Below are 11,129 nucleotides of genomic sequence, written 5' to 3' on the forward strand. Positions count from 1 at the left end.
GGATCCTCCGGACGCGGGGCTCACTCCACAGGTGACCGCACACCTGGACCGGACGGAAGGCAGACATGCAGGAGGCAGAGAACCGTGGCTGTGGTTCCCTATGAGCAGCTCTGGTGCTTGTCTTTGGGGTTTTGGTTTAGGATTGGCCTTTCCTCCCAATGACGCCCAGTGGGTTCCCTCCTGCGGCCCTGCTCCTCGTGTGCCCGGCTGGGCAGAAGGAAGAGCTCATTCGGCAGCTCTTGGGAAACCGGACTTGTCAGCCCGGACCACAGCCCTGATGGATGAGACCCAGCCAGCCGTCCATGCGAGCACAGGCGTGAGCGATGGGCTCGGGACAAGGTCACTCTGATGGCACAAATGTGACAGTCACCACTCTGGGGATGACGGCGCACGGGAAATGAGATTCCGGGGAGGGGCCTGCGCACCAGAGGCAGCAAGAGCGTCTGCGCTTCAGGGGATCATCTGGGGGCTGACACTGTGTCCTAGCTGCTGCTTGCTGTCCCACCAAAAGACTGGAGGTGACTCCTCTGGCGTCAACACACAGAGTCATTCTAGAAAAGCATTTTGGGAAGAGTCAAAGGCAAAATATTGCTCACATTTGAAATGAGCCTTGGCGACCCCGCTCAGCACGTCCCAACCGCTGTGCGCCCCCTGTTCCCTGGAGCACCACACCCTATACCTCGCTGTGCCACCACCCAGCCCCTCTCTAGATGCACAGCCAGCCTCTCAGACCCCTGCAAGCCAGCCACTCATCTGAAGCCTCCTCCACGGCTCGCCCTATGAACGCCCAGCTCCACAGACTGTTCCCACCCTCCCTCCGGCACCCATCCACGGCTCGACTGTGGACCCCGGCTGCAAACCAGGCATGGTCTGCAAGGTATGGGGGAGACCTGGGCTCATGCTGCCACCTGATTCCCCTCTATACCCAGGGGATAATAATAGCACACAGGGCAGGTGTAAGGGTGGGTTGAGAAGGTGCTGGACATAAGGGTAAGTAGAAAGAAATTAGACTGGCACAGGTAGTTCCCATTGGGCAGAATTCACTGCTGTCTCCTAACCCTCTCCTCCTCTCTGGTTAAGGAGAAAAGGCCATGTACTCCTGTGCTGAGGGACAATGCTGAGCAGAGACACCCAGGATGGAGAGTAGCCGGCAAGCCAGCATCTTACAGAACAGATAATTTTGAACATTACTAAGTTCCACTTCTATGTGGGGTGCAGGCTCTGGAGCTCCTGGGGCTTGCATCGCTGGCTGCACATTAGAGCCACCTGCTTTCAAAAGCACAGAAGCTGGGATTCCCCACACCCCCCACCCCGCAACCAGTGGAATCAGAATCTCGGGGCATCGGTTCTTGTTAACGTTCCGTGATTGATTCTGGGGGCCGGCCACTCCCAAAAATCACAAACCAGGGATGAGTGCTTCTCTAGGCTTCCAAAAGCTGCAGAAACATCATCCCAGCTAACCTGAGATCCAGAGCGTGACATTGCCCCTGGCTACAGCCCAAAGCTGTCACCGAGTCATCTGCCATCATGCTGAAGGAAGCTTTCTGGATCATTCTAACAGCATTCAGAGACCCTAGCTCCTGGGGTGAGCCCGGACCAGCCCACCCTCTCCACCTTTCCCGAAGACCCCGCCCCTTCCTCATTTGAATAGTCTTCTTTGTTAGGGAGGGTTATTTGTTTAAAAGCAAAGAATCTCATCTGATCATCACATGCGGCAATATCTTAGACCTTCATGGCTCTTTGGGGATACAATTTGTGTGTCATTTCGCTTTTTATTGCTTTTTATTGGCTGTGGGACTCTTGGAAAGAAAATGACGACTATTTATCATGCACAGGGGAAATCTGCCAGAGCAGAGTGGATAGCTGTCACCCAGAGGGAAAGGCAGCAGGGGGACACTAACGGGTGGAAGTAAGTCACCGGGAGAAAGCGGGGAAGGGCAAGGATGTGAGGGCGTCTGGGAGTTCTCCCATCCAGGGTGGTAAAGCCTAGCACACAGGACTAATCAACCATCACACATCCCTCCAGTTAACAAGCACTCATGGAGGAATCTTAGATGTTCACAAAGGCCTCCCGGATCAGTCCTCCCAGACTGTGTTCAAAGGGAGGCTCCAGACCCCCCACTGGATGCACCTCAGGACACTGAGTGTCTGTGAAACTGGCCAGAGAGCAGCCCTGCTCATGCCAAGCCCATGGGGATGTCACGAACACAGAGAAGGTGGAGCAGAGACATCTGGTCAACACAGGCTATCTTCATGGGAGAGGTGGTGTGTGTAGAGTCTTGTCCTTGAGTTGGACCATCCACAAGGAGCCCAGAGTCTGGAGAGCAGGTGTAAGCAGGTTTCCAGGCCACACCACAACACACACTGTGGGAAGAAGATGAAGAAGGGAATTTAAATTTTTTTCCTAATTGTGGTAAAATGCACATAACCTACAATATGGCCTCTTAATCATTTTTAAGCATACAGTTCATGTAAGTACGTTCACGGTTGTGCATCTATCCCCACCATCCATCTCCAGAATGTCTCCATCCTCCCAAACCAAACATCTGTCCCCATTAAACACTAACTCCCCACCTGCGCCAGCCGTTGGTGCTCACCCTCTACTTTCATCTCCATGATTTTGACTACTCTAGATAGAAGAAGGGAAATGTTTTTTAATAAACTTGTCATTTTAGAACAGTTTTAGATTTGCAGAAAAAGTGCAAAAATGGTTCAGAGAACTCCCATATACCCTACACCCGGTTTCTCCAATTATTAGTATCTTACCTTAGTGTGCATTTGTAACAATTAATGAACCCACATTGATGCATTATTATTAACTAAAGCATACACTCTATTTGAATTTCCTTGCCAAACGTCCTTTCTCTGTCCTAGGACCCCATCCAGGACACCACATGGCTTTTAGGCATCATGTCTCCTTAGGCTCCTCTTGGCTGTGACAGTTTCTCAGACCTCCCTTGTTTTTGATGATCTTGATAATTTTTAGGAGTCGTGGTCACGTATTTTGTGCAGCATTCCTCTATAGGATTTGTCTGATGTTTTTCTCATGATTCGTTTGGGGTTATGGGTTTTAGAAGGAAGACCCCAGAGGCGAAGTTCCCTTCTCATCACATCAAGGGTCCCTACAACCAACATGACTTATCCCTGTTGATGTCAACCTCGATACCTGGCTTAGGAGTATTCATCAGCCTTCTCCACTGTAAAGTTCCTCTTTTGTCCCTGTCTCCACTCCATCCTCTTTGGAAGGAAATCACTATGTGCAGTCATACTTCAAGGGTGGGGAGTTATGCTCCCCCTTTTTGAGGAAGGATTTTTTTAATCTCTTTTTTCTCTTTATTAGAGTCTATAATTGCAGGAGATTTTCATATCCCATTCACGCCATGTAAACACCAAACTCTGGACAAAATTTCAAAGCGAAAGAAAGGTCAGTTTAAGATCCAGAATCTTAGAAATTATACAGCACCCCCAAGAACCAGAACCATTGGATGGGGCCCTGGTGCTGGGACCAGAGCTGACCTCCATTGCTGGGTGCAACTTCCCTGTGAGGGCGTCATTCCTGATGCCATGCTCCAGCCATGCATGGATGCTTCAAGGACAGGGTGCCCACCATGGGCTGGGAAAGGGGATTCCACCCCTACCATACCGTTGGCATCTTACTTTATATTTGTCTCTTGCACTAAAATCTTGGCTCCCTGGCCAAGTTATAGAGTCCTCAAGGGAAAGGAAAGGGAGAGAGAAAGCTCATCCTGCCAATGTCAACAGTACCCCCTCCGTCACCTCACATCTCTTAGATGCCCCAGTAGAGTATCAGCAACAGGTGACTAAGTCCACACACAAATGACCAATGGTCAGTCACTTGAACTAAGAAGATCTAGCTTATTATAACAGAAAATTAGGTGATTAAATTTTGAATTTAAGTCACACCAGCTTCCATCATCTTCTAGTCCACCTTCTCCTCAAGCAGGGCTCCCTTCTCCCAAAGAGGATGCCAATGGGGTCCCATATTTCCCCTGCAACAAGAGGCAAGAGGACCCAAGGAACCTTGCCATGATGAAGTAAACTAATAAGCACAAGAGGAAAGCTCACTACCAGTGTTGGGCAAGTGTCTGTTGTGAAGGGATTGTTCCAGTGCAGATTCGGAAGGTGAGGGGAATGAAGAAGAAAGAAGGGATAAACATGGCGGCCCAGGTCCGATGAGTGTCTTCTTCACGCATGGCTGGGCTGAGCACTTTCATAGGTCAGTTACTCAACCCTTCCCCCAACCACGAGGGAGGGGCTCCTACTGGGCCCAGGTCCCTCTAAGCCCCTCTGACTAATGCCTCCTAAACCTCCTCTCCCATGTAAGACTCATCTTCTCACCATGTCTGCCAGGACTCCACCTTTCTTCATACAGAGAAGGCAGAATCAAGATGTCACTTGCACAGAGGAACCTGAATGAGCCCAGAGCAGGAAAAGGGGCTGCCCGGTGCTGGCAACACAGGGATGTGCTTGGAGGGTGGCCATCGGGTGCTATCTGCTCTTTCCCTAGATAGACTCATCTGTGATAAAGGTGGACGTATTCTGACTCTAGCGTAAGGCTCTGGCCCCCTGGTGGTGTCAGTTTGGGTCCAGCTGGGCCATGGAGGAACCCAAGGTCTAGGTATTGGAATTCAGCATGGGGGTGGCAGTGTAAGGGCTGGTGGGGCTCAGGCAACAGGAATGGCCCCAAGGAAGGTCACAGCCAGGTGTCTTTTTGCATCAGGCTCAAGAGCAGAGACACGGAAACAATGCCCTGCGTTGAGCGCTCTGTCTACCCAGGTTCAGATGCACAGTCTGGCATGACCAGCGAGGCCTGACCCACCAGGAGTGCCTGTGCTCCATCCACTGTGCCTTCCATCTCATGGCGTCTAGTTAGCAAGCTGCTAGAGCAGGACATGGTCAGGAGGTGTTCCCCTTAAATATTTTTTTTTCTTCAAAGATATTTATATTTCCTAAGCAAACTCACATGAGAAGCCCCTCCCTTCCTCCATGAAGCCCCCCAAAAAGGTATCTCCTGGGAGAATAAAAACATTAGCATCATTCTCAAAAGATCTTGCCCTGTTTGATTAAGTGTCACTGTTATCAGGGAAAACTTGAGGCTTCCTAGAATGTCTGACTGTTGTCATGTACATGAAAAATGTACATGAGCTGGTTCTACAAATCCATTAACAGGTTGTAAGGGCCCAGACATGATGGCCGCGCACCTGAGGGCTAGCTGACACACAGGACACAAACACGGTTGCACCAGCCCTGACGTTCTCCAGACACCTTTGCTGAACCCACCTGCTCCCAGACCCTAAGTGGAAAGGAGTCAAGGTCAATGTGCAAATAAATGCAAGCGAAAGAGGTCCATTGGAATTTTTGACTTGCCAAAAATCCCTGAATTGAATCCCAGAGTCCTCCAACGGACTGTTCTCCAGTGCAGTAGCCATTGGGCACCTGTGGCTGGTCAAATACTATAAATTAATTAGAACTCAACAGGATTAGAAAGTGCAGTTCTCAGCTGCGGTGGCCACATTCCCAGGGCTTGTAGCCACATGCGGCTGGTGGCTACCGTGTTGGACAGCACAGAAAGTTCCGTCACACAGGCTGTCCCGGAACAGTCCAAGGTGTGCTCTGGAGGTGCTATGGACTTAGCAGCAGACTCCCGTAAGTCTGCCCAGGGGCAGCACTCCAGAGGCAGTGGCTTTCACCAGTTCCGCAAAGGCATTCATGACCCAAAGAAGACCAAGGAAAGTCTAGATCAGGCTATCATACCGTGCGATTGGAGGCAGGCAGGAAGGGGCTTCTTCCCTCACTTGGAGACACCTAGCTGTTCGTCCCCAGTTGCTAATCCAAATTCTGGCATTTTGTGCCATGTCCCCTTGCCCAGGAGAACAAGTCAGCTTTGGAAAAGTCTTGTCTCCTGGTGAAGATACCAGACGCCTGACAGAGGCCCAGGGGACCCAGAGGGGCTGCTCCAGGGGTCCTGCATGAATGATGCTCATCCCTGCCATATCTGGACCAGAGGCAACAGAGTGTCTTTGGGTCCCACAGCCCCTCCTGGAGAAAGACAGCCCAGGAGTTGGAGCACCAGCCCTCCTCCTGCAGGGTGAGCGCTGGCCTATTCTCCCCTCCGCTGGGAGAGAGCTCTGGAAGCCGAGGAAGGATTGCTTATTAAGCTCTTGGAGGGCCCTCTGCGTGCGATTCTGCCCAGAGCACATACTGCTGCCAAGCTGAGCTTGAGGTCACGTAAGAGCAGTTGACATTTGGTGTCCTTAACTGGAGAGGGGAGAGGACGAGAAAAGGTGCATTTAGCTAACATTTCGATGCCGGAGCCCTCACAGTAACGGTCCGTGGGAGCGGTCCTCCTTCCTCCATCCCAGCGGCCGGCTGGGCGGGGGCCGGTCCCCAGCGTTCACACACACTGAGGGCATGGAGGTTGACTGCCAAATACAGAAATGGAAACACACCGGGTCCTTGTTCCAGACCGGGCCGCACAACGCCCGCATCATTGATTCATTTAGTCATCTTGTCGATGGTTGCCAATAACAACCTGCTTCTGTAAAAATAAGACTAAAAAAGGCACATAAGACTTTCCAAAACACTTGCCCAGAACAGTCTAAGCTGCTCGGTCCCCCCGAGAATGTGTTGAGCACCCACCCCCACCAAGGCAGACGTTTGAGGGCTTCGTCGCTGGGGGGCAGCCGCTCCAGCCCCGGGCTCGTGTGGGCACATGGCCAGAGGATCACCTTCTGGACCTGCCCTCCCTGGGCTAGCACCTTCCCTTACAGAGCTTCCTTTTCCCAGAACCAAGTGTCACCTGTAACTGCTGAAGCATTCCAAGGTCAGGCCTGGAGCAAACTAATAACTCCACCTGTAATTGAGAGCTCGTCCCATCTTAACTGAGATGTTCACATTATCAAGCGGTTTGTTTAAATTGTGAACGACAAATAACGGATCACATTGACTCATTTGCTCTTCACCCGGGGCCTCTCTGCTGGCTATTTTGGGGTCCCAAGGTCTCAGAAGTTATTAATTTAATGCAGCTTACTCCTCAGTGTGTAAGCTGAAAGCCTGGTGTTGTACAACACTTTACATACTTAATAAATGTTGTGATTGATTTCATGTTTTTCAATCACTGTCACAGAACTGGGATTTACAGCATCAGGGAACATTTAGCGCATGAAGAGTTCTGTGGAAAGTTTGTGTTTGAGCAAGGGACGAGGAGGGGAGAGAAGGCTTTTCCAGACCCCCTCCCCGCAGGGGAAGTGGGAAACGCAGACCCCAAAATCAAAGCTGTCCACGACCCTCTTTGGGGGAGGTTTCAGTGGCTGCCATTCACATCTCCTTCTGGTTTTAAAAAGGAAGAAAAGAGAACGTTTAGAAACAGAGCAAAATTCTGACCCACACCAAAAATATCTGTATCAGATCCGTATTCATGACTCAGTTGGTGTGAAAAGAAGGCATCCTTGTTATCACAGCTCAGTCTTATGAGCACAGTAACCAAAATAGGATGTTTGGCAACCAGTCAAGTGTAATCAGTCTCTGCACAGAAATCGAATCAAGGACTGGGGAGCCCGAGCTGCTGAGCTGGCCAAGACGCTCTGCCAGCTTCCTCCGGCCCCAGCATGGCTCCAGGTTTTCAGCATCGGGGAACCTGAGATCTTGCTGGAAGGGGAACAATGGAGAGCCAAAGGGGCCTCCAGACCCTAAGTAAGGAACGCCCTCAGCTTACAGAGACAGTTTTCCCCATAACTGCTTCTGAGTCCCCTCGGGCAGGCGCTGGAGAGACCAGGTCCCATGGAGACCCAGGAGTTGGGTGATTGGCAGGCTACAGCTAAGCTGCTTCTCACCTTGTGCTCCTTACCTTGTGAACCTCATCTGACTTCTGCTTATGCCCCATCCAAATTTCAGTGCGGACAGATTTCTTGAATTAACTAGCCAAGAAAGTTGAAGACTCCAAAGAGTATTGAGATGGTCCTGGCACTGGGGGGAGTAACAGATGAATAACAAAACTGATACTAACTACCTCCCCCAACTTCCGACTCCCTCCTGGCCTGCTCCTGCCACCTGATCCCCTACACTCACCAGCTCTGGGTCCTTGTTGAGGAAGGAAATGAAGGCTTCCCTCTCATGGTCCCTGAACACAGGGGGTGAGCTGTGGCCGAGCAGACTCTAGGGAGCATGGTCCACACTCACCCAGTATGCTCACCCCCAATGGTACCATTCCAGTGTGCCAGGAGACGTGAGCTTATAAATCAGAGCTCCAACTTCACTTGGGTTTGGGTTGTTTTTAAAAGAAAAAATCTAGGTGTGGTTTTTGTGCCCGGGCTTCATAGATAAAGTTTCTATGTAAACCATAGCTTATTTAAGGAAATTAAGGAGGCTGGCAGTTTGAGAAGGAGAGAAAAGAGAGGACAGTGTGGTGAGACGGGGGGACAGGGAGGTAACAGAGGGGTCCTAGTGTCCAGGAATTAATCTGTGTTTTTATATCTCCTTAAAATTCCCCCTGCAGGCCTCCCCTATCCCTCCTCACGACTTTCCCCACCCGGGGCACATCCACCCAGCGCCCACCTGCCTGCACACAGATGACCCCGTTCCTCTTGTTCCAGCGCCTACCAGCCCCTGAGCCCCATGTCCCTTCCCCAAGCTCCGGGCTGGGGCCTCCTGGGGATTGTCACAGCTCTCTGCATGCAGGCGCTGGGTGGAGTTATCTTGCCACACACCCAGCCCCGTCCCACCTACCGAATCAGGAGCCCACCGACGTGAGGGGGCAGCTCTGGCCTTCAGTCCTGCCTGGACACCTTGGGCAGGTCATGTGTCCGCAGTGAGACTTTGTTTCTTCATCACCCCCTCCTGGGAGATTCGTGAAGACTGAAATTAGAATTCTGTATCTAAACACTCTTTAGGGGCGCCTGGGAGGCTCAGATGGTTAAGCATCTGCCTTCGGCTCAGGTCATGATCCCGGGGTCCTGGGATTGAGCCCCGCATCAGGCTCCTGGCTCAGCGGGGAGTCTGCTTCTCCCTCTGCCCCTCCCCCTGCTCATGCTCTCTCTCTCAAATAAATAAATAAAATCCTTAAAAAAATTGTTAAACACTCTTTAGTCTACAGCATCTCTGGCTCACATAGGCAGTCCGTAATACACCTGTATGGTTATCATTATTAATTACTCTACCAAGTCACCAGGGCTGAGAGTTCTAGAAAGTTCCTTCTGCCCTCCCCTTCACAGCTCACATCTGACCTGTAGTCTGCCTCTGAAGTGGCCTGTGGGTGTGCCCCCTTCATCTGCTCTCGGGGTTGCTTCTTGTCCGTAACCTGCAGACTGCGCAGGTGCAAGGATCCCCGCTTCCATGGGCCCTGGCAGCGGCAGCCCCACCCGCTAGTCTTCCTAAGGCAAAGCTCTGGGACTCTCATGGTCACACGTGTGGGTGGGCTCTGTAGGCTCAAGTGTCAGCTCTTCGGAATAAACTAGCAAAGGCAAAGCCCCTGCCGCTGCCCTTAGGGGGTGCTCAGTGGGTCCTGGCCCCACCCATCCCTTACAGCTGCAGGGGCAGCTGCACACACGCAGAGGTGATGCTGCCCCCGCCACCCACGCTGCCGTCGCCCCCCTCCTAGGGGCCCTTCCTGTGCTGCCACCTGCTAAACCCTGCCCCGTGCCAAGCCCCTACCATCGCCATAAAACCGTCTCAAATATACCTGGTTAGAGATTTCTAGATCCCGTGCTCCACACCCCAAGGACAAACTGTTGCTGCTGGGATTTGTCTGTGCCTTCAGGACGCTGTGCTCGCCCTCCCCACTTCCCTCACAGGCTCTGGGCTCAGGGACTGCCACCCGCTCAGCAAGCCTGGCCAAACGGAGCTAAATTGGAGTGATCTCCATCTGGTCCCTGCTCTTTGGCCTTGAGATTGGTACCCACCTTCCCCTCTCCCTGTCCTCTAGGTGCAGTTTCTGGGAGGGTGCAACACACACACACGCACATGCACACACACACACGCACACGCGCACACACACGCACACGCGCGCGCACACACACGCACATGCACACGCACACACACGCGCACGCACGCACATGCACACACACGCACACATGCACACACACGTACACGTACACACACGCACGCACACACACACGCACACGCGCACACACACACACACACCCCTCCTGCGTGATGAACTCCAGTTGGCACCTGGGAGCCTTCGGATTCTGATTGGCTGTGTGCTAAAATATAAACAGACTCCAAGTTCGGAGCTATGACAGAAGCGGTGTCAATCCCATCTTGTCCCAAAACCAGCTGGCTGCGGCCAAAGCCACAGGACATGTTGCTCATAAAATATCGGCTCTTGGCAGGGAAGCAGTCTCGAGGGACAATTCTATTTTTAAAAATCAACCTTATTGAGAGATAACTTGTATTAAATAAAGTCCATCATTTCAATGAGTTTTGACAAATGCTTAGACCATCACAATCAAGATACAGAATATTTCCATCACTCCAAGAAGTCCTGACTACATTTGTTAATTGAAAAACTTTTTAAAAGGGCAGTTGAAGTTCACAACATAATTCAGCAGCAAGTACAAAGATCCCCCATAGAGCCCTGCCCCCCATGCATGAGCAGCCTCCCCCACCACTGACATCCCCTACTGGTACACTTTTTCCAATCGACTGGCCTACACTGACACATCATTATCACCCAAAGCCCACAGTTTACCTTAGGCTTCATTCTTGGTGTTGATTATTCTGTTGGTACCGACAAATGTATAATGACATGTCTCCATCATATGGCACTATAATACAGAACAGTTTCACTGCCTTAAAAATCCTCTATGCTCTGCTGATTCATCCTCCCACCCTCCTCCCAAAACCCTGGCAACCACTGATCTTACTGTCTCCATAGTTTTGCCTTTTCCAGAATGTCATATACTTGGAATCACATAGTACGTAGCTTTTTCAGACTGGCTCCTTTCACTTGGTGGTATGTATTTTAGGTTCCTCCACGTCTTTTCATGACACGATGGATGTTTTTGTTTTAGTGCCAAATAATACTCCCTTGTCTGGATGGACCACAATTTATCCACTCACCTACTGAAGGACATTTTGATCGCTTCCAAGTTTTAGCAATTATGAATAAA

At 51.2% G+C, this 11,129-nt stretch overlaps 1 long non-coding RNA gene across 3 annotated transcripts; it reads right to left on the reverse strand.

The window, feature by feature from the left end:
- Positions 1-1,749: 1,749 nt before the first annotated feature.
- On the reverse strand, positions 1,750-10,798 carry LOC118534055 (uncharacterized). Of its 3 annotated transcripts, none has more exons than XR_013448407.1 (5): positions 10,709-10,798; positions 8,746-8,874; positions 7,868-7,986; positions 5,302-7,350; positions 1,750-2,364 (listed from the first exon to the last, which is right to left on the reverse strand). It is a non-coding gene; the product is annotated as an uncharacterized LOC118534055 (long non-coding RNA). The 3 variants fall into 3 exon arrangements; XR_013448408.1 differs by lacking the exon at positions 10,709-10,798 and adding an exon at positions 9,698-9,965; XR_004916492.2 differs by lacking the exon at positions 7,868-7,986.
- Between the last annotated feature and the right edge of the window lie 331 nt (positions 10,799-11,129).

This window comes from Halichoerus grypus, chromosome 5, assembly GCF_964656455.1.
Source record: "Halichoerus grypus chromosome 5, mHalGry1.hap1.1, whole genome shotgun sequence".
Taxonomy (NCBI): domain Eukaryota; kingdom Metazoa; phylum Chordata; class Mammalia; order Carnivora; family Phocidae; genus Halichoerus; species Halichoerus grypus.